The sequence below is a fragment of the Bos javanicus genome, chromosome 4 (genome assembly GCF_032452875.1).
Source record: "Bos javanicus breed banteng chromosome 4, ARS-OSU_banteng_1.0, whole genome shotgun sequence".
NCBI classification, from domain to species: Eukaryota; Metazoa; Chordata; class Mammalia; order Artiodactyla; family Bovidae; genus Bos; species Bos javanicus.
This window is the reverse complement of record NC_083871.1, coordinates 120,345,698-120,368,243: the sequence shown is the minus strand read 5'-3', so window position 1 is coordinate 120,368,243 and position 22,546 is coordinate 120,345,698. Positions and strand designations below refer to the sequence as shown.

The window sequence follows — 22,546 nt, the reverse complement described above, 5'->3', positions numbered from 1 at the left end:
TGTGCTCTGCATTAACACACTTGTCAAGAGTTTGAGAACTGAGATGAAGGATTTCCAGATCATGGTGTGGAAAATCACTCAAAAAAATCCCTCAGAACTGGAAAACAGAACTGGAAAACTGGAAAACAAGAAAAACAGTCAGTGGAATCTTTGCCATTGGGAAGTCAGAAACCAAACCAAAGTGTTTGATGCAGAGGAAAATTATGATTTAAACATTTTTTGTACCCTTCCAACAGGTTTTATCATTACATTGCCAGATGGGGAAAGTATCTGTTAGAAAAGTTTGCATTTTTTCCAGGAAGAAAACTTCATGAAGGGAAACCTGGCTTGAGAGATGCAGGCAGAAAATGCTCAGCTTATAAATTTTACTCTGAAGCATAATTTCCCATTACTAGAGGTAACTGTGGAAAAGGGGCCAGAAGAAAGCCAACTCTCCATATAAAATATGCTGAAGCTTTTCCACAGAAAAGTCTCTTGCAGACATTTAAAAAAAAAAATGACTAGGAAAAAGTGGAATGTTTGTTGTCACAAAAAAATATGAAAAAACGCTGGTACGTGTGAAATGGCCTATTTTGGAAATTATCAGCACACAGACAATGCTGTCATCTCAACTGATTAGCTTCTCCTCTTTCTCCTCGGTGACTGCCTTCGGTTGTACACACAGCCTGCGGGGTTTGTGTGTCGTGGAATCTGCGTGAAGGACGAGAACAGACGCAACAGTTGTTTTCATGGAGTTTTTGACAAGCACACCAAAATACGAAAATGCTCGTTGGGCGATGAAGGGACGCAATTTTGAACTTTGTTGTGAAAAGCACTGCCTTTGTAGGTAGACATTAATACCCTATCTTAAATTTACTGTCAACTTCTTCAATAAAGCCAGCCAAAGTAACTTGAGACAGAGCCCATTTCCCCCAGAACCCTCCCCTTCTCTTACTCCAGAGGTTAACCGAGCACACGGCTGCCCAGTGGGCCTGCGCGCGCAGCTGGGGCTGGTGCGGGCAGCAGAGGTGATGCAGACACCGGCCTGGGGCTTCGTCCGCCCCGCCCCGCCCCCGGGCAGCTAGTCCAGTGGCTGCGGGAACAAAGGCTCCAGGCTTCCCCCTGTCTGAGCCCCGCCTCATTTAACTGCCGTTTGTCCTTCCAGGCTCTGAGGCCCTAGGAGCTTAGTGTGTGGTGGGAGCAGGACTCCCCCGACCCCTCATGGAAGGAGGCCCTGGGCTTAACCCAGAGCCCACCCTCCAGTCGCTGTAGGCTTTTCCCTGGATACATGGGAGTTTCCAGAGTTATAACGGGGGAGAGCCTGGAGACTGAAATGGAGAGGAGGGCTAAATCGGGCCTAACGCAGTAGAAAATGGCTTCAGTTACTAAGCATTACTAATATTAGTTATTTTCATAATAATTTTTTTCAGTCGTAAGTACCTGCTATGTTTTACATCAGTGCTCCCCAACCTTTTTGGCACCAGGAGCTGGTTTTGAGGGAGACAGTTTTCCCACGAACTGGGTTGGTGGGGGTGGCTTCAGGATGGCTCAAGGGCATTGCACGCATTATGCGTTTTATTTCTGTTATTGTTACATCAGCTCCAACTCGGGTCATCGGGCATTAGATCCCAGAGGTTGGGGACCGCTGTGCTAGGTCTGATGTTGAACACTGGATATAAAAAGACGATTTCTGTACAGATCTGACCTCAAAATAGTAATGAAGATGGTTCATTCCAAGGAAAGAGCGGTTCAAGGAGAGGAGTGACCCAGTCTGTCTTGGGTGGGGTGAGCTCATGGACTCCTCAGGCTGTAGTCCTTAGCATATAGGTTTTGAAAGAGGAGGAGGTGTTCGCTTGGCAGGCGAGGAACCCATTCCTGTTGTGAAAGTTGTGAATCCTGGGCTCAGCTGAGACTGAGGCTCAGAGAAAGGCAGGTCCTCACATGTGCCGCTGAGCTTGGATTTTATCCTGAAGGTGACTTAAGCCGCTGTAGGACTTAAGTTGAAGAAGGGAGGACAAGGGCTTTGCTTTGGGAAGCACATCCAGGTGCAGAGTGGGGAATGGTTTAGAACCTGAAAACCAGGCAGGGAGCTCTGCTCTCAGAGTCTAGGGAGATGAGAGCCGAGGGTCCCTGCGGCAAGGCTGAGACCATGAGGACAGACAGGCGGGGCTGGCAACACTTGTGCGTGATGGGAGACGGGGTGGGCAGGCTGGAGTCCTGGTGCCCAGAACGCAGGTGAGGAATCATCCTTGGATGAGTTGGGGCCGAGACATCCCAGGGAGAATCAGAGTGACAGCAAGTGCCAGCTGGTCCATACAGGCTGCACTCTGAGTGCCCTGCGTCCTTCAGCGCCACAGCCCGGCCCCACCCGGTGCTCTTCCACCCTGGTTTCAGGTCAAAACCGAGGCGGGGGATGGGTCCTCGCGGAACTGCAGCGTGAACACGGGCTCTGAGGGCGGTCTCGCCCTCGATCGGCACACACTTCACCTCTCTGCTGAGCAGCACAGGGTGCAGTCTGCTGCCCGTGAGAAGTCTGAACTGCGGTGCAGACTTCAACATCCCTGAGCTACAAACCGCCACTGAAGTCACAGGGGTCCCAAGTGAATTCCTACATGTCCGGTCCCCTGGAGACCCAGGGACAAGGCACAGAGCCTCCCCTCAAGTAGCTCAGATCAAGTGGCTTAATTGGGGAAAATGACCTTACAGTAAGTAGTTCAGGAAATATGTACACGATTAAAAGAAGCATAGGGAGAAAGAACGTGTAGGGAACTAATTTAGAGGAAGAAGGGGGTTGCAAAGAGAAGCCCGGAAACATGGACCCTTGAGGAGACACCAGCAGGGAAGGAATCCTTGGGATGAGTGAGAACCAGCCCAGGAGGAGGGTGAGGCTCAGGCACGAAGGGCAAAGAGCTGCTGCAGAATGTCTGTCCCCCTCCTCATCCGACTGTGGAAATCTCACCCTCGTTGGGACGGCGTGTGGGACCGACTAGCCCAGGAGGACAGAGCCTCGTGGTGGGAACGGTGCCTTCCAGAAGGACCCAAGAGCTCCTGGCTCCTGCCTCCACATGAGGACACAGGGAAGATGCCTCTGCAAGCCAGGAAGCAGGTCCTCGCCAGACACGTCAGCGTTCAGACCTGTAAGACACAAATGTGTGTTGTTAAGCCACCGAGCCCAGGGTTTGTTGTTGCAGCAAGAAAAGGAACCAATGTGGTGGGGAGGGCAGTGGTGCCCCCAGGCCAGGCGCCCGCAAAGCTAAGCTGACCACATCTGAGCATTGCGGACGGACCGCGTGGAGGTCACAGAGGAACCTACAAGGCTGTCTAGGGGGCTTGTTGGCAAGAAAACCACAGGAAAAACTTTGGAGGAAACACACGTGTGACAAGGGGAAGAGACAGTTTCGTTCCTCTGGGGAGCTCTGCTGAGAAGCAGCGAGAAAGGGTAGAAAGCAACCAGGCTGAGAGGACAGTTGAGAGTGTTTCACATGCATTTGACTTCCTATTTATCCCCCGGATGTAAATCATTTGAACATGTTAACAGCCTGAGGTAACAGCGAACAGTGAAAGAATGCTGAAGCCTCAGGAGAGATGAGTGAACCCACAGAAGAGGAGGGAAGGGAGCCAGCAGGGAGGGAAGGTAAGGAGGAGTCAAGATGCTCAGCTGAGCTCACGTGCCCCCCGCCCTCCATGGTCCTCTGAGAGACTCGCTCATCGGCCAACTTGAAATCCTGGGTGTTTACAGCCCCTTGGAGAATTGTAAGAGTAGGAAAATGGAAAGTGGAAAAAGCTGTAACAATTGCTGTCCCTTCAAGTCTGGTATCTGTGACCTCTTTCAAGTTTACCGTTGCTCATGAGATGGAATGGGTTCACATAGATACGAAAGAGCAGTTCATGTATTAATCTGTTTTGGCTGGAAAAATTCAAAAGCAAATGAGGCCTTTGTGAAAATCTTCCTCTTTCAAAACCAAACCAATACTTGCTCTGTGTGTTCCTTGTTAGAGGAAGGAGGCTTGGGCACCCTCTGCCGCAAAGCTTCGACAGAGCAGGGGCAGCGTGGTCTGAAGACAGGGCGAAGCTGGTGCGGAAGGAACGGCAGGGTCTCGACAACAACCAGGTCTGGTTGGCTGAGCAGCCCTTGTATTTCATTCAGTTTTCCTGACAGATTTGTGGTTGTCTGTTCTCATTTTATTTCAGCCCGTATGCTTTAAATAGGTGAGTTTTGCTTCTCTTCTACATTTCCAGCTAAATGAATTCTATTTTTATCCAAGTGAAAACGTACTGGTGATCAGAGTATGTCTGTTCTAGACGGAGTTCATTGCTGAGCGATTCCTTGGGTGGTCTCACCTTGGAGTCTTCAACTGCTGTCCAGGTGAGAGAGGGGATTCCTATTGAGGGGTCTCTAAGCTGCTCTTCAGTCAGGTTTTATGGGTTGTTTCCCTTAAATGACTGGAGAACAAGAGGTCCTGGTTTAACAAAACAAAATATTATATTAGGACCACTTGTCTCTTTGGTTTTATGTTAACAATGTCCCTATTTTCTGATTCAGCCATATAGTAAGTTTTCCTTTCAGAAAAAAAGTGCTTTCTGTTTGCTATACAACATTGCGTGTGTAGTCAAAGATAACGTAAGTGCACTGAAAACTGTCTTAAGAGGACAGATGTTAAGTATTCTTAAAGTCACTGAGTCATGTCCGACTTATTGTGAGCCCATGGACTGTAGCCCACCAGGCTCCTCTGTCCATGGGATTTTCCAGGCAAGAATACTGGAGTAGGTTACCATTTCCTTCTCCAGGGGATCTTCCTGACCCAGGGATTGAACCCAGGTCTCCCACATTGCAGGCAGGCGCTTTACTGTCTGAGCCACAGGGACCTATTATCTAAGTATTCTTACCACAATAAAATTTTTAAATTTTATATGGTATTTTTTTCAACTCAACAGGAATTTCTATCCTTCTCTGTCTTTAAATTTTTTCAGATTAAAGTCAGCAGCAACACATAAATTAGTTTTAGCTTTCTTTTATATTCTTAAATCTAAACTTTTTCCAAGCTTTAAACCTTTTTACTGTATTGGCGTACAGTCCACGTAGTTGAAGCTGTGGTTTTTCCAGTGGTCATGTATGGATGTGAGAGTTGGACCATAAAAAAGGCCGAGTGCCAAAGAATTGAGGCTTTTGAAATGCGGTGCTGGAGAAGACTCTTGAGAGTCCCTTGGACTGCGAGGAGATCAAACCAGTCAACCCTAAGGGAAATCAACACTGAATACTCACTGGAAGGACTGATGCTGAAGCTGAAGCTCCAATATTTTGGCCACCTGATGTGAGGAGCTGACTCATTGGAAAAGAAGTTGATGTTGGGAAAGATTGAAGGCAGGAGGAGAAGGGGGTGACAGAGGATGAGACAGTCGGATGGCATCACAGAGTCAATGGGCATGAGTTTGAACAAACTCTGAGAAGGGTGAAGGACAGGGAAGCCTGGCATGCTGCAGTCCATGGAGTTGCAAAGAGTCGGACGTGACTTAACAACTGAACAACAACAATAGCCAATTGACATTGTTGTGGTGGTCTCAGGTTAGCATGGAAGGGTCTCGGCCACACACATATGTGCATCCAGTCCCCCTCGAAGCCCGCTCCCATCCAGGCTGGCACACAGTGTTGATGGGTCCTTGCTGGTTACCCATTTTGAATTTAGCTGTGTGTACACGACCTTACCAGTCTCCTAACTATCCCTTCCCCTTGGCAATCCTAAGTTCATTCTCTAAGTCTTGGAGTCTTGCTGTTTTATAAGTCAGTTCATTTGTATCGTTTCCGCTTAGACTCCATGTGTAAGGGATGTCATGCAGTGGCCGTCCTCTGTATAAGGGAGTCATGCAGCGGCCTCCTCTGTCTGACTCACTTCACTCAGTGACGCTTTCCAGGTCCATCCATGTAGCTACAAATGAAATCATTTTATTCTTGTTAACAGCTGAGTAACATTCTGTCATAAATGTATACCACATCTTCTTTATCCAGTCCTCTGTTGATGGACATTCAGGTGGCTCCCATGTCTTAGCTACTGTAAACAGTGCTGCACTGAACACTGGAGTGCATGTATCCTTTTGGATCATGTTTTTCTCCGGATAGATGCCCAGGAGTTGAATTATAGGGTCATATGGTAGCTCCACTTTTCATTTTTCAAGGAATCTCCTTACTGTTCTGTGGCCACGTCACCCTGACTTAATTCTCACAAACACACAGCATTATGAGAGACAGCTCAGGGAGAACTCGTGAAAGAGCAACTCCCTGAGAAAATGCTGAGTGCGGACTTACTGAGAACTTATCTGACATTCAGTAACGGAGCTCAGCAAAGCAATAGTAAAGCTTTGAAGATAAGGAAGTCTGTTCTGTATGCAGAGCATCTGCTGAGGCGATGTGTCAGCCAAGGTATCTATCTTAAGAGCATGAGAAAGGGCAGATAAGGAAAGGGGAAGACAGAACAGTCCTCTTGAGAAACCAGCAGCTTTTGTGTTCCCACACCATTCTCCAGAGCGGCTGTCCAGTCTGCATTCCCACCAACAGTGCGGGAGGGTCTCCTTCTCTCTGCACCCTCTCCAGTACTTGTTGTTCGTGGCTTTTTTGATGAAAGCCCTTCTGACCGGTGTGAGGTGACGTGTCGGTGCAGTTCTGTTCTGCATTTCTCTAATAACTAGCAAGGTTGAACTGCTTTGCAAGCGCCTACTGGCCATCTGTATGTTCTTTTGGAGAAAAGTCTTATTCAGGTCTTATTCTGCCTATTTTTCTTTATCTAACAAGGTCTATATCCTGACTTCATTTTAAAGCTAGTTTTGCTGAACTTCTTTTAGTTTCCATACTTTGAATGTGTCATTTTGCCTCCTCTGGCCTCAACTGTTTCTGAAGAGATGTTAGCATTATCTGAATGTTTTAGGGTGAGTAGACTTTCTGACGGAGAAGGCGATGGCAACCCACTCCAGTGTTCTTGCCTGGAGAATCCCAGGGATGGGGGAGCCTGGTGGGCTGCCGTCTATGGGGTCGCACAGAGTCGGACACAACTGAAGTGACGCAGCAGCAGCAGCAGCAGCAGCAGACTTTCTAAGGCTGCTTTCAAGTTTGAGGCTGTCTTGGGCTGCCAACATCTTGGCTGTGATATAGCTACACGTGTATTTCTTGGTCTTTATCCTTTCTTTGCCTTTAATTTTTCTGACAGGTAGATCAATATTTTTCATCATGTTTGGGAAGCTATTAGTTCTCTCTCTGAACAATATCCCACTTTCTCCCTCTTCTCCTCTACTGTTTCCATTGCACTTATGCTATGCGCCTAGCCAAGCCTCAAACGCCTCTGCATCCCCGCTCTGCATGATCGCTCCTGATCTTCCTTCCGCCAGTGCAGACCTACCGGTGAGCCTTCAGGGACATTCTCGTTTGGTTATTATCACTTTCATCTGCAATATTTTCACTTTATTCTTTTCAATGACTTCTCTTGATTCATGTTCTCTGTTTAATGAGACATTGTCATCCTGCTTGAGTTTCTTAGGCAGGGTTCCATTTGGTTCTTTGGACATCTTTCTTGCAGCTGCATTGAAGTCTCTAAGTCTACACTCTGGGCGCCTCAAAGGCAGTTTCTCTTGCCTGCTTTTCTTCTCTTGCCCTGTGTATGGACCACACTTTCCTGTCTGTTGCATATCTCAGAATTTTTGGTTAAAAACAGAGGATCTCAGATAATACACTGTAGCAACCGCACACTGACTCACCTCCGGGTGGTGTTTGCTTGGTGGTTTGTCTTGTTCTTGGCTGAGCCAGTTCCCTAAAGTCTGTCTCCCCACCAGCTTGCCCCTGAACATCGAGTGCAACCCCTAGTATCTCCAACCAGATTTCCGCCATCTTCTAGTCTGGCTGCCTAAGTTTCCCCTCTGGGTCAGCCCAGGTCACCTTCTGGTCAACGGCTGTGTTTAAGTCAGTGACATTTTTCACCCTTTAACACGTTACATGACTGGGGCTCGGAGGCAGCTAACGCAGCTCGCTAAGCTCACCTTTTCTGCCTCCTGTTCATCCAGAGAGCAGCAGCCTGTGCCTTTCCTTGCTGACCTCTCCTGGGGGACACGGTGGGGGCCTGAACGGTCTTCCAGGCCATCAGGCCTGCCTTGATGTTCCTCACAGGCCGGGCTGCCCAGGAGTTACCCCTGGGTCAGAGCAACTTGGTCAGTTTTGGTCACAAGGCCCGCATCCCGGTGTGACTGCTGCCCTGGTGATGGTCTGTGTGTGGCCGGGAAATGCGTTCATGTCTGCTGCTCGCGACACGGGCTGCTTGCCGGCACCCAGCCTCGCCCCTTCCCTCCAGGTCATCTGAGAAGCTTCTGGAGGCTCTGCCGCCTTGCTCACACTGTGGTGCTACCAGCCCCCTGGTAGCTTCCCCCTGCCCAGACCCCCATGGCTACTGACTCCGCTTTGGCAAGGGGCCCTCCAGGCTCCTGTGCCCCGCGGGCGGGACTCCTGTGCATCGTGCCCTGCCTTCCGCCAGTCCCGCTGCACCAGCGCAGGGGTGGAGAGCCGACCTCTCTTCCTGCAGCGTCACGCACGCTCTGCAAGTGGGAGCCCCGAGGGGAATGAGGGAGCTGGGGTGTGGACCCCAGGCTCAGCCTGCTGTGCCGGGGAAGGCTTCCCTCCTCCAGGTGGGAGCCGAGGGGGAGAGGCTTCTGCAATGTGGTGCAGGAGGAGTTGCCGGCGAGGGCAGCTCGTCCTCCCAGGGAGGGAAACACAGCCCTGCCTGAGAAGTGGGGGCGAGGGCGCCTGTGTGGTCGGCTGCCCCTGCCAAGGACGCAGCCTCTGCAAGACAGGGCCTGAGGACCGAGAGTGATCCGCCTGCTCATGGTTCAAATGTCCTTACGTTAACATGGTAAGAAGCAGGCAGAGAAACTGTAAGTCACTCTGGCCGATGCCCGGTGAGGCTCAGTCAGAATCATGACGGGAAGCCACTACAGACACTTATGTCTCGGCAACGCGTGCTTTTGCAGAGCTTTAGTACACTAGTCCCAGTTTCCTCACCAGGAGTTTGCCTGGAGGCTCAGATGGTAAAATCGTCTGTTTGCAATGCTGGAAACTGGGGCTCGATCCCTGGGTCAGGAAGATCCCCTGGAGAAGGAAACAGCAACCCACTCCAGTACTGTTGCCTGGAAAACTCCATGGATGGAGGAACCTCGCAGGCTACAGTCCATGGGGTCGCAAAGAGTCGCACATGACTAAGCGACTCCGCTCTAATTTTTAGTAGCCTAGTTTCAATTTCCTCAATTTCCTAAGGAGGCGAGAGCTTTGACGGGACCCCGGAGAGACGAGAGGGAACATGCAGGGCAGGGTGGGCTTCCCCTGGGGACACCCCGAGGCCCCAGGCGGCTCAGCCCACACAGGGGTCCCAGGCAGCTCTGAGAAGAAAGGCACAGAGCCATAAGTCATGATGACCTGCTCAAAAGTGCGCCCATGACTGACTCCAATAAATCAAGAGTCTCCTGCTTTCTTGGATGAAAAATCTGCAAATGTCATGAAACTAGAATTTCTTCTGTCTGGAAAATAAAATCATAAATCCTGGTTGTGCATGTCAGTTCACCCAAAGGAAGTTCAGAAGCACTCTCTTTGGCTTGGTGTGTAGCAGTGTCTGGCTTAGGTGAGGCTTCCAGAAAAGCCAAGTCCTTTGCTCTGTTGACAAGGCCCAGAGAGGTGAAATAATTTTCTGTGATCCTCCAGGCGTGCGGGCCTGTCCAGCTCTGGTCGTTTTATCTGATAGATGAGGAGCCGGAGGGCACTGCATCCCACAAGCGCAACTCGGCCAACAGGCCTGAAAGCCGAGACAGTTGCCCTGCAGCAGAGACCGTGTCGACTCACATCTGCCCTGCAGCAGAGACTGTCGGACTCAGCCAGGCTGGTTGGGAGGAGGTTTAAGATCAGAGTGAAATCTTGAAGCTTAACATGTGAGCAAGACTACCGTACTTGCCTGCTCGGACTTTAAGTTTTAAAACTCACTGCTCTAGGTTAAAGCCTTGAAAGCTGGTATTAAACTGTGACCACCGTTAAGAGCTTGATGTTAAAGATTTTGTTGGATTGAAGCTTGCCCAGTTGAGGGATGCTTGGGAAAGGCTCAGCATAAGGAAGATCCAGGGAGAAGTCCTGGAGCAGGTAGCGAGGATGCAGGTAGGGAGACAGAGCAGGGCTGTCAACAGGAGCCAGACCCGCGTCCGCAGCTGCTGACTCCCGCTGGTCCTTGCTCTGTGCTAGACCGTTCTTACTTATGCTTCATTTTGTTTAACCTTCACAGCAGCCTGTGTCAATGATGTTATTGTTGTCTTTCATTCTGCAGCCCAGGACCTCTGCCTTGTACATGGCAAAGCACAGGGACCAGATATTATTGGATAAACTCAGGTTATGTTCTGGGCCAAAAGGCATGCTCCACTCCATCGCCAAGGCAGGCAAATGCAATGATTCTCCCCAGTGCCAACTCCTCAGACTATCATCTCCCAGGCGAAAATCTTTATTAATGGCTCTCAATGACACTGAAACTCACAGCCAAGTCACAGCCAATGCTATAAGAAAAGCCACGTGCAAATCCATCTCGATCGCTAGGAAAATAGACTTAAGTACCAGGCTTAGCATCAGATCCTTGGTTTCATTTAGGGATGGAAGGGAGCTTTGTGTGCTCCCTCTAAGTTGATCCCAGGACGTGATGTCCGTTTGGGAGCAGGCAGCGTGCCAACAGCTGCCTCCCTGCAGTCTCCAGCCCCTCAGACACCTTCTGGAAACTGGCCTGAGAGAGGGAAGCTTGGCAGCGCTGGCGGTCCTGGCCTCCATCCCTGCCAGGCGTCCCGCAATGGGGCCGTGCTCTACACGCGGCGGGGGCGTGCAGCCTGAGCTGAGTTCTGGTTGTAAGAGCAAACAGAAAGAAATTCTTTTTAATTTTCAAAATGTTTCCCTCTCCTGGAAATAAATAAAACTCGAGCCTGGGAGAAGGTCTTCACTGAGCCTTAATGGTTTCCCCTTGTTGTGCGAGGCACTGGGAACTCTGAGTGGAAGGAAGACCCCAAGGGGGAAGAAGACCCCCTACCACCCCCAGTGAGTGAGATGTCCAGGAAAGGGCTTCATTTGCACCAAACTCTTTTTTACATCAGGGATAGAGAAATAGTGCCTGAAATACCTGAGTAACTATCTTCATTTCGTTTTAGTTTCAAACACCTAATCTGTGACTAAAGAAAAAATGATGAAGAGAAAGGAGTCAATCTGGGTGACCAGCTGGTGTCTGAGCACAGGTGCATCGGAAGCGCTCCTGTGACCTCAGCGCCTCTCCCTGGATACGCCCACCCCAGGCAACTCCAAGCCTCCACCGGAGACCTCAAGGCGGCCCCAGCAGCACAGGAGAACTGAAGGATGGAGGCCTTGGCTTTCATGCCCCTGGGATGGGGCAATTCTGGGGCACACCCCAGACATTCACCACAATAATCTGCTTCTTAATGACCTTCTCTTCCCCGTGTCTCCTCCCTGTGACCCCATCAACAACTCCGGGGCCACCTCCCAAACAAACTGGCTGCTCAGAGTTAGCTGCAGAGTTATTTGTGACAGAGAGAAAAAGCTATAATTTCCTACTGATGAACCAAGAAAGGTGTTGTTAAGAAACAGTGCCTGCTATTTTCTTCAAGGACTGTTTTGGTTTTTTTTTTAACCCAAAGCTTTTAATTTTTAAAAAAACTTATTTTTAATTGGAGGATAATTGCTTTACACTACTGTGTTGGCTTCTGCCGTGCAACAGCACGAATGAGCCTTGAGTGTACATGCTCCCTCCCCGTTGGACCTCCCCCAGCCTCACATCTCCAGGTTGTCGCAGAGCTGAGTTGAGCTCTGTGTCTACAGGGCAGCCTCCCGCTGGCTGTCTCCTTTACACACGGTGGTGTGTGTCTGTCAACACTGTTCTCACAATCCAGCTCACCCTCTCCTTCGCCTGCCGTGTCCGCAGTCTGCTCTGTATGTCTGTGTCTCTACTCCTGCCCTTCAAATAGCTTCATCAGTACCAACTATTTTTTAATTGGCTTTTGTAGCATTTTCACTGTCACTCAAAGCCATGTGAATGTATGAAAGTGAAAGCGAAGTCGCTCAGTCGTGTCCGACTCTGTGCGACCCCATGGACTGTAGCCCACGAGGCTCCTCCGTCCCTGGGATTTTCCAGGCAAGAGTACTGGAGGGGGTTGCCATTTCCTTCTCCAGGGGATCTCCCCGACCCAGGGATTGAACCTGGGTCTCCCGTATTGTAGGCAGATGCTTTACCATCTGAGCCACCAAGAATATATAAAACATAAACATATTCTAAAAATCCAATTAACTGACCAAAAAGTATTCAAGAAGTTAAATGTTAGAGTTCTCAGTCCTTCTCCAGGTGGCCTTGAGGGACCCCATGGTCTGGGAGATGAAGCCACTTTTGTGTGGCAAAAAAAAAAAAAATCCCTGCTTCAAACTTATGGGGAAAACTGACGCACATAAGTTGAGCAAATCTTAAGTATATGACTCAGTGAATTTTACACACACACATCCCCCTGGATCCAACTACCAGATCAACACACAGATCCTTTCTGAGATTCCCGACCCTCAGAGGCCTCAGCTCTGACCCCTGCTGCCACAGTGAGCATCGTCTGTTCTCACACCTGGTGTCTCTGGGCTCGTCCTCGGTGGGCAGTCTGGGGCCTGGTTTCCTCCCCGTTCGTCACATCGTGTATGTCAGCCATCTCTCCTCTTTGCTGCTGTAGATTATCCCAGGGCCAACAACAGCACAGGCTACCTCTCTCTCCTATTCTTCATGCATATGAGATTGCTTTTAATCTGGGGATGCTATTAAAAGGCCGCTAAGAGTCCATGTGCCACGGTGGACACACGCACACACACTCATCTCGGGTGCCACCGTGGATGGAGCCAGTGCGTTACCCACAGACGTGGTTTTGGTCTTCAGTAGCCTCTCCAAGTGGTTTTCCAAGTGGCTTGTACCAACATACACTCTTACCAACAAACAACGTGAGTTCCCTACCCCACCTCCTTGCTAGGACTCGGTTCTGTTGGTGTTTTTAATTTCAGCCATTTCTTTGAGTATATAGAACATTTCTTTGATAAATAGTGATAAGTAAGTAGTTTAATCACATTTCCATATGCGTATTAGCCACTTGGGTATCCTCTTTTGAAAGCAAGTGAAGAACACGTGGCTTTAATTCTAAATAAAATAGTATTATATTACATTATGCTGTGTTCAGTCGCTAAGTCGTGTCTGACTCTTTGTGACCCCATGGGCCGTGGCATGCCGGGCTTCCATTTCCTTTACCATCTCCCAGATTTTGCTCAAACTCATGTCCATCTTGTCTCAGATCACTTCATGAAATTAAAAGATGCTTGCTCCTTGGCAGAAAAGCTATGACAAGCTACACAATGCAAAACAGCAGAGACATCACTTTGCCAGCAAAGATGTGGCTTTTGCAGTAGTCTCGGTTTCTCACAGCCTTTCTTCTGAGGAGCAAGCGTCTTTTAATTTCATGTCTGCAGTCACTGTCTGCATTGATTTTAAAGCCCAAGAAAATGAAATCTGACACTGTTTCCACTTCTTCCCTATGTATTTGCCATGAAGTGATGGGACCAGATGGCATGATCTTAGTTTTTTGAATGTTGAGTTTTAAGCCAGCTTTTTCTCTCTCCTCTTTCACCTTCATCAACAGGCTCTTTAGTTCCTCTTCACATTCTGCCTTTAAAGTGGTATCATTATGCCCTCAACAAAAATGGTCCATGAAAAATAATAGATGTCAAACACATCTCATTTTCAAAATTTACCTGAAAGTTTCAAAAATGAATTTCCTTGCTCAAGAATGTCACCCTGAAAATTCTTAGGCTAATAACCTGACAGTGAGCCGTCCTGTGTCCGAGTGATCATAAATGCTGAGCCGCTGAAACCCACCCTTGAGAGCTTGCCTGGGAATGGCTCAGCCTGGTCTGACAGCACAGCCTTCGCTCCAGTCGTCTGCGGTCCTGTCAGCACGTGACTGTGGTAGATCACGTGGGTGTGCAGGGCGCAGGGACTCTCTTGTGGAGGAGTTCACAGCTTGTGGCTGCCGCACTTGACTTACAGACATGGGGCCTCTGCTTCCCTCCCGCCTCACCTGTCTCTCAGAAAACGGCTTCTGTTCCAATTTCCAGAGCACCTTGCTGTCCAGACACAACCTCCCTGTGATGCAGTGTATTCCTGCAGTGACCTCTGGGACAGGTGACAGGCCTGACGTGGATTATCCCCTCAGTGAAGCAAAGAGAAACAAAGAGCAGGCTCCTGGCCGATGTGAACCTGAAGGGCATGTGTGATGGGCTGTAGAAAGGTCCATGCATCTCTAACTCCAGCAGCTTTGGGGGAAGCATCTTGGCCTCCCTCCTCTCTGCCCCAGGCAGCACCAGGTGGACCCATTCCTCCAGGCAAGACTTTCAGCATTACCCACCCCCAGCTCAAGGGCTCGAAGAGGCCGTGAGCAGAAGAGACCCCAAGAGAGACAGAGAGGCCGGACGCATGGGTGAGAAGCCGTGTTAGTGGTGGCTCCTCTGGCCTTAGCCAAGAGGGTCAGACAGCAGCCTGTCCTTCTGCACATCTGACCTGGAGCCATATGCAAGAGAAAACAGCGGTGTTAATGCCCTGACTTTTGTGGTGGTTTGTTACAGAGCAGTAAATAACCAGAACATGCTGTGGTGGGGTGGGGCGCTGTCCACCCACATGATTTTCTGAATGCAGAATACAGCAGGGAACAGACACCTAACCACTGGTTTCATCTCAGAAGAGGCATTAAGATCTCCGCCTGGGGCTCAGTGACATCCTACCACCTGTGCTCCTCCTGTGATAAGTGACATAAGCCTCAGGAGTGGGCATCGTGGGAGCTGAGCAGGGCCTCCGATCGGACAGCTGTGGGCTCCATCAGCTCCTCCAGCAAAGTGAAGACCGAGGTTTTCAGCTTCCCCTTAGAGACTGTGATACACGTGTGCAGTGAAGGCCTTGATCAATGACATCCTGGCAACCAATGGGTCTACTTACAGGCGAGTCTTCTTTTTAATGACTTCTAGCTTGAGGCATGAGGATGACATCTTCTGGGCTGTATTTGAATCAGAGGCTGACCCGATGAAGGTGCTGGGTCCCTGCTCACCTGGAGGCTCTGTGTCTGTAGCCCTAGCAGGACCCCTCCCGGAGGGTCAGAGGAGGAAAGACATCATCTGTCAAATTTCTTTTGCAGCTGCAAGATGTTCAACATCACGAAGATTTAGCTGCTTTTGCAGAACAAATTACTTCAAACCTTAGGGCTTCAAACAAGCGCTTGATGTTGCTTTTACACAGAGCTGGGGGCAGGAATTTGGTAGGAGCACGGCTGAGCACCTTTCACTTAGGGTCTTTAATGTAGTTATCCCCATTGGCAGCTGAGGCCACAGTTATTTGGGGGCCTGTAGGAAATGGCAACCCACTCCAGTATTCATGCCTGGAAAATCCCATGGACCGAGGAGCCTGGTGGGCTACAATCCATGGGGTCACAAAGAGTCAGACACAACTGAGCAACTTCTGTGTGTGTGTGTGTGTGTGTAATGAAAAGGAAAAAAGAGGAATGAGTTTTTCTCTTTCCCTTTCCTGAGAACAAAGAATATAAAGAGAACAGTGAGTAGGCCTGAATGTTCCTACTTTTTTCACTTTAACTGCACCTAACGCTGTATGTCTATAACTAAATTTGCTTTTCTGCCCCCAGCTCTGCAGAAGCTGCACTTTGCACCTACTTTCCTTTGACTCTGTGCTAAGTGCGTCCCCTACCTGGTGTTCACCCTTACACCACTCTGCCTCCTGGAGTTACATACCAGAAAGAAGGTGCAGAGCCACCAAACTTCCAGACCCAACGACGGCTTACTACTGACAGCCTATGACTCTTTGAAACAATGCAAGAGGCAGAAATAAAGATCCTATCCCCTTTGTTCCTCATCACTGATTCCTGCCTGCGAGCCCTGCCTTCTATAAGCCCCTGGACTCCTCATGGGGGGTGGGGGGGCACAGTTCTTGAGGCACGCGCCTACTGGGTTCCCCTCTCAGTCCACTGAGAACTAAAGCCACCTTTCTATTTCCTCCAAACTCTGTCCCTGTATTTTTCATTCTCGTTCGGTGGACAGAGAAGGCCAATTTTGGCCACCGACAGGCCCTGGAGCCAGATGCCCATTGAGAGCTTACTCCTGGGATTTCTCTGGGTGTGGAACAGAGGCCCAAATCATTGCGGATGGCTCAGGGTAACTCCTCACATGGCCTCTGTCGGCTCCCCAGTGGAGTGTCCCAGGAGAACCAGGTGGAAACCATGGTAACCCAGATCTTAAACATTAAAAAGTCAGAGTTGATTTTTAAGGACAAATTGGCAGACAGTATAAAAATACAGTGAATAAAAATTTAAAGAGCAAAATTATTTCATGAACTTACCATTCAGTTCAGTCACTTGGTTGTGTCCGACTTCTTGCGACCCCATGGACAGACTTCCCTGTCCATCACCCACTCCCAGAGTTTGCTCAAACTGATGTTCATCAAGTCAGTGATGCCATCCAGCCATCTCATCCTCTGTCATCCCCTTCTCCTCCCACCTTCCATCTTTCCCAGCATCAGGGTCTTTTCCAGTGAGTCAGCTCTTTGCATCAGGTGGCCACATCAGTATTAGAGCTTCAGCATTAGCATCAATTCTTCCGATGAATATTCATGACTGATTTCCTTTAGGATGGACTAGTTTGATCTCCTTAGAAGACTCTCAAGAGTCTTCTCAACACCACAGCTCAAAAGCATCAATTCTTCAGCTCTCAGTTTTCTTTATGGTCCAACTCCCACATCCATACATGACTTCTGGAAAAAACATAGCTTTGACTAGCCAAACCTTTGTTGGTAAAACAATGTCTCTGCTTTTTAACCTGCTTTCTAGATTGGTCATAGCTTTTCTTCCAAGGAACAAGCATCTTTTAATTTCATGGCTGCAGTCACCATCTGCAGTGATTTTGGAGCCCCCCAAAAATAAACTCTGTCACTGTTTTCATTGTTTCCCCATATATTTGCCATGAAGTTATGGGACCAGATGCCATGATCTTAGTTTTTTGAACTTGAGTTTTAAGCCAGATTTTTCATTCTCCTCTTTCACTTTCATCAAGAAGCTCATCAGTTCCTCTTTGCTTTCTGCCGTAAAGGTGGTGTCATCTGCATATTTGAGCTCATTGATAATTCTCCCAGCAATCTTGATTCCAGCTTGTACTTCATCCAGTCTGGGATTTCACATGAAGTACTCTGCATATAAGTTAAATAAGCAGGGTGACAATATACAGCCTTGACATACTCCTTTCCCAATTTGGAACCACTCTGTTCTTCCATGTCCAGTTCTAACTGTTGCTTCTTGACCTGCATACAGATTTCTCAGGAGGCAGGTAAAGCAGTCTTGTACCCCTTGGAAGGAAAGTTATGACCAACCTAGATAGCATGTTCAAAAGCAGAGACATTACTTTGCCAACAAAGGTCCGTCTAGTCAAGGCTATGGTTTTTCCAGTGGTCATGTATGGATGTGAGAGTTGGACTGTGAAGAAAGCTGAGTGCCGAAGAATTGATGCTTTTGAACTGTGGTGTTGGAGAAGACTCTTGAGAGTCCCTTGGACTGCAAGGAGATCCAACCAGTCCATTCTGAAGGAGATCAGCCCTGGGATTTCTTTGGAAGGAATGATGCTAAAGCTGAAACTCCAGTACTTTGGCCACCTCATGTGAAGAGTTGACTCATTGGAAAAGACTCTGATGCTGGGAGGAATTGGGGGCAGGAGGAGAAGGAGACGACAGAGGATGAGATGGCTGGATGGCATCACTGACTCGATGGACGTGAGTCTGAGTGCACTCCGGGAGTTGGTGAGGGACAGGGAGGCCTGGCGTGCTGCGATTCATGGGGTCGCAAAGAGTCAGACACGACTGAGCGACTGAACTGAACTGACTGATTGCCATCTCTTGAAGAATTTTCCACAGTTTGTTGTGATCCACACAGTTAAAGACTTTAGTGTAGTCAATGAAGCCAACACTGATCACATGGATCACAGCCTTGTCTAACTCAGTGAAACTAGGAGATCCTTCTCTCCTTGCTATTCGTTGGAACTTTGTATTCAGATGGTTGTATATTTCCTTTTCTCCTTTGCCTTTCACTTCTCTTCTTTTCTCAGCTATTTGTAAGGCCTCCTCAGGCAACCATTTTGCCTTTTTGTGTTTCTTTTTCTCAGAGATGGTTCTGATCATGGCCTCCTGTACAATGTTACGAACTTTTGTTCATGGTTCTTCAGGCACTCTGTTTATCAGATCTAATCCCTTGAATCTTGTTGTCACTTCCACTGTATAATCATAAGGGATTTGATTTAGGTCATACCTGAATGGTCTAGTGGTTTTCCCTACTTTCTTCAATATAAGTCTGAATTTTGCAATACAGAGTTCAAGATCTGAGCCACAGTCAGCTCCTGGTCTTGTTTTTGCTGACCATATAGAGCTTCTCCATCTTTGGCTGCAAAGAATATAATCAATCTGATTTCAATATTGACCATCTGGTGATGTCCATGTGTATAATTGCCTCTTGTGTTGTTGAAGAGGGTGTTTGCTATGACCAGTACATTCTCTTGGCAAAATTCTGCTAACCGATTCTGTTACCCTCCTTCACTTTGTACTGCAAGGCCAAACTTGCTTGTGCCTCCAGGTGTCTCATCTTCCTACTGTTTCATTTCAGTCCCCTATGATGAAGAGGACATATTTTTTCAGTGTTAGTTCTAGAAGCTGTTGTAGGTCTTCATAGAACCGTTCAACTTCAGCGTTTTCTGCATTAGTGGTTGGTTGGGGCATAGACTTGGATTACTGTGATGTTGAATGGTTTGCCTTGGAAACAAACAGAGATCATTCTGTCATTTTTGAGATTGCACAGAAGTACTGTGCAATTTTGGACTCTTTTGTTGACTATGAGGGCTATTCTATTTCTTCTAAGGGATTCTTGCCCACAGTAGTAGATATAATGGTTATCTGATTTAAATTCACCCATCCTGGTCCATTTTAGTTCACTGATTCCTAAAATGTCAGTGTTCACTCATGCCATCTCCTGTTTGACCACTTCCAATTTACCTTGATTCATGGACCTAACATTCCAGGTTAGGTCCTGGAATGGAGGACCCTTAGCAATGCAATATTGCTCTTTACAGCATCAGACTTTACTTCTATCACCAGTCACGTCCATGACTGGGCGTTGTTTTCTCTTTGACTCTCTCTCTTCATTCTTTCTGGAACTATTTCTCCACTCTTCTCCAATAGCATATTGGCACCTGGGGAGTTCATCTTTCAGCATCGTATTTTCTTGCCTTTTCATACTGTTCATGGGGTTCGCAAGGCAGGAGTACTGAAGTGGTTTGCCACTCCCTTCTACAGTGAACCACGATTTGGCAGAACTCTCCACCATGACCCGTCTACCTTGGGTGGCCCTACATGGCCTGGCTCCTAGTTTCACTGAGTTAGACAAGGCTGTGATCCATGTGATCAGTTTGGTTAGTTTTCTGTGACTGTGTTTTTCATTCTGTCTGCCCTCTGATGGATAAGAAAAAGAAGCCTGTGGAAACTTCCTGATGGGAGGGACTGGCTGTAGGGGAGTCTGGGTCTTGCTCTGATAGGTGGGCCATGCTCAGTAAATCTTTCATCCAGTTTTCTGTTGAAGGGTGGGGCTGTGTCCCCTCTCTGTAGTTTGGCCTTGGACCAAACTATGGTAGGGGTAATGGTGGTAATGGGGACATCCTTCAAAAGGACTTATGCCAGCATGCCCCGTAGCTCCCAGGACTGCTGTAGTCAGTGCCCCTGTCCCCATTGCAGGCCAGTGTTGACCCATGCCTCTGCCAGAGACTCCTGGACACTCACAGGCAAGTCTGGCTCATCTCTTGTGGGGTCACAGCTCGTTTCTCCTGGTGCACACATGGTTTTGTTTGTGCCCTCCAAGAGTCTGTTTCCCCAGTCTTATGGAAACTCTGTAATCAAATCCCACTGACCTTCAAAGTCAAATTCCCTGGAGAGTCTCAGCCCCTCTGTCGATGCCCAGGTTGGGGAATCTGTTGTGGGCCCTAGAAGTTTGCAACAGTGTGAGAACTTCTTTGATATCATTGTTCTCCAGTTTTGTGGCTTGTCTACTTGGTTTTCTTTGGTGGGGCTAATAGCAACCTTCTCCAAGAGGATTTATGCCATATGGCACAGGTCCCAGGTCTGGTGCAGCCAGAGCCCCTGTCCCTGCAGCAAGCCACAGCTGATCCGTGCCTCCACAGGAGACACTCAAACATTCAAAGGCAGGTCTGGCATAGTCTTTTGTGGGGTCTCTGGGTCCTGGTGTGCACAAGGTTTTATTTGAGTCCTCTAAGCATCTCTGGTGGGTATGGGGTTTGATTCTAAATGCAATTTTGCCCCTCCTACTGTCTTGTTGGGGCTTCTCCTCTGCCCTTGGGTGTGGAGTACCTTTTTTTGGTGGAATCCAACGTTCTCCTGTTGATGAATGTTCAGCAGCTAGCTGCAGTTTTGGAGTTCTTGCAGAAGATGAGCACATGTACTTCTACTCTGCCATCTTATAACTGCCATCTTATAACTTATAACATCATGAACTTTAACTTCAAAAATGTTACAATTTCATTGGTTTCTAAATTTACTGCTAAATAATTTCTTATTGCATGGAGCTTTACTGAGCTCATTCGACCTGGCTTAATGGGTCACTTCTCTGGGCTATAAGTGCCTGGGATACATAGGGTGGACAAGAGCAGAAGTGACTGCCAGGTGGGCTTGTTCATGATGGGGTGGTCTTGAGTATTACTAAAGAAGGGACAGTGAAGAAGGAATCCCAGTATGGGAAATGGCTCCAGAGAGTTGTGCGAATACACTGCTTTTATTTGGACTGAGCAAAGTGTTTGAGTGGGCAGGCAACAAAAATGTGTCTTTTGGTGGAGAAACTAGGAGAAGAAAGAAGGCAGCTCTTGGCGCTGAGGGACACTGCTTTGGGTAAACATCTGAGCAAGAGCCAGCAGGGCTCCCCAGTTCCGTTGCTTCGTCTTCACCACACCCATCTCCTGAGTCCCGAGTGTTGGTCTCCAATCGGAGATGCAGCACTTTATTTTTCTATCTTCTTAGAAATTAAATTCTAAGAAGATGGCATTAAAATTGCATTTTCAAAAGACCATTTCATAAACAGAACCATACGGAAAATGGGAAAATTAAAAGAAACATTTTTTATATTAATATTATTATTCAAAGGGAAGAAAATGTGACCCCTGCCTGGGGTGCAGAGTGGGGCTGTGAGCACCTGGCAGTGCGGGGGCGGGGAGGGCGGGATTGGGGGTCGGGATCCAAGCTGCAGATTCCCAGGGACCGTGCCCAGGTGAGGGCGTCAGACCTCATGACACCTGCCTGCCCACACAGTCCAGCCACAGCCCCCCACTCACAGCGCCGACCCCCACTCCTGCTCGGAGGCCGGCAGGTTGTCCATGCTGCCCACACCGAGCCTCCATGTCCTCTTCCGGTTTCCTCTCCCACTTCCATTCCGGTTCCGGCTCCTCAGGTCTCGTGTTTTACAAGCTGCAGGGAGAGCTGCCGGCGCAGAGAATCCAAGCAGGAAGTGAGTGTTCGGGAGATGAGCACCCTAAAGGGATCAGCGAAGTGCTCTCGGTTACAGCCAGGCACAGCCTCAGGACGCACGTGGGCCTGAGGGAGCGTTCTCTTGTGCAGTCACATCACGTCCAGCTCCACGTGTTTACTTTATGTTGACTCATAAAGGCATTTGAGCTAAAGCTCACTGTTTATTTCATGTGTAATCATCTCTGCGTTCTCTGTGATCAGCCGGCTGAGTCTATCAGAACAAAGCACTGATGACAACACAGCTTTTCCCGTCATCGCCGAGGCGGGCTCCCTGCAGGCGCTGCGCCCCGGAGGCCGGGGCAAGGCTCTGGTCCTCAAAGGTCCAGCGCGGCCCCACACGCTCTGGGTGCCGACTGGTGACTAACCGCGTTGGACCGCTGAACATGAGGTTTACAACTGTTCTTTATCTTGCTTTCCTTTAAACTTGTTCATTTTCTTCTCTTCTCCCTAAAAAAAAAAAAAAAACAGAAACAAGACATTGAAAAGGGTCTTTCGGACCCTCTGTGTGTGATGTCTGTCCACGCCACTGGTCAGGGCTGCCCTGTGAAAGAAACACCGGATGGGACCCTTCTCAAAACTGTTAATGGCCCCTTGTGCAACGGGGCTCAGCAGATACCGTCCCTCCACCCTGGGCCCTCCACATCAGTCCCCCGTCCCTGTCCCATGCTCCACCGGGGCGTTCAGCCCCAGCCCCAAGGCCTCTGCATCTCTGCCCTCTGGCTCTCTCCCTTCTACCCCCGATTCTCCTCCTCTGTGGACCAGTCACCCCCTCAGCGTCCTCTGAGCACCCCAGCCTGCCTCCTCCACCAGCCAGCTCTGAGGGAAGGACCCTGGTCTTGCAAGAATTGGGCGCATGACAACTGCAAGGCTGGGTCTAC

The 22,546-nt window shown here is 48.8% G+C and overlaps 1 long non-coding RNA gene across 2 annotated transcripts; it reads left to right on the top strand.

Annotated features, from left to right (window-relative positions):
• Window positions 1-2,602: 2,602 nt before the first annotated feature.
• On the top strand, window positions 2,603-17,142 carry LOC133246721 (uncharacterized). Of its 2 annotated transcripts, none has more exons than XR_009736129.1 (3): window positions 2,603-3,613; window positions 3,976-4,345; window positions 15,739-17,142. It is a non-coding gene; the product is annotated as an uncharacterized LOC133246721 (long non-coding RNA). The 2 variants fall into 2 exon arrangements; XR_009736130.1 differs by lacking the exon at window positions 15,739-17,142 and adding an exon at window positions 11,173-11,805.
• Window positions 17,143-22,546: the final 5,404 nt, after the last annotated feature.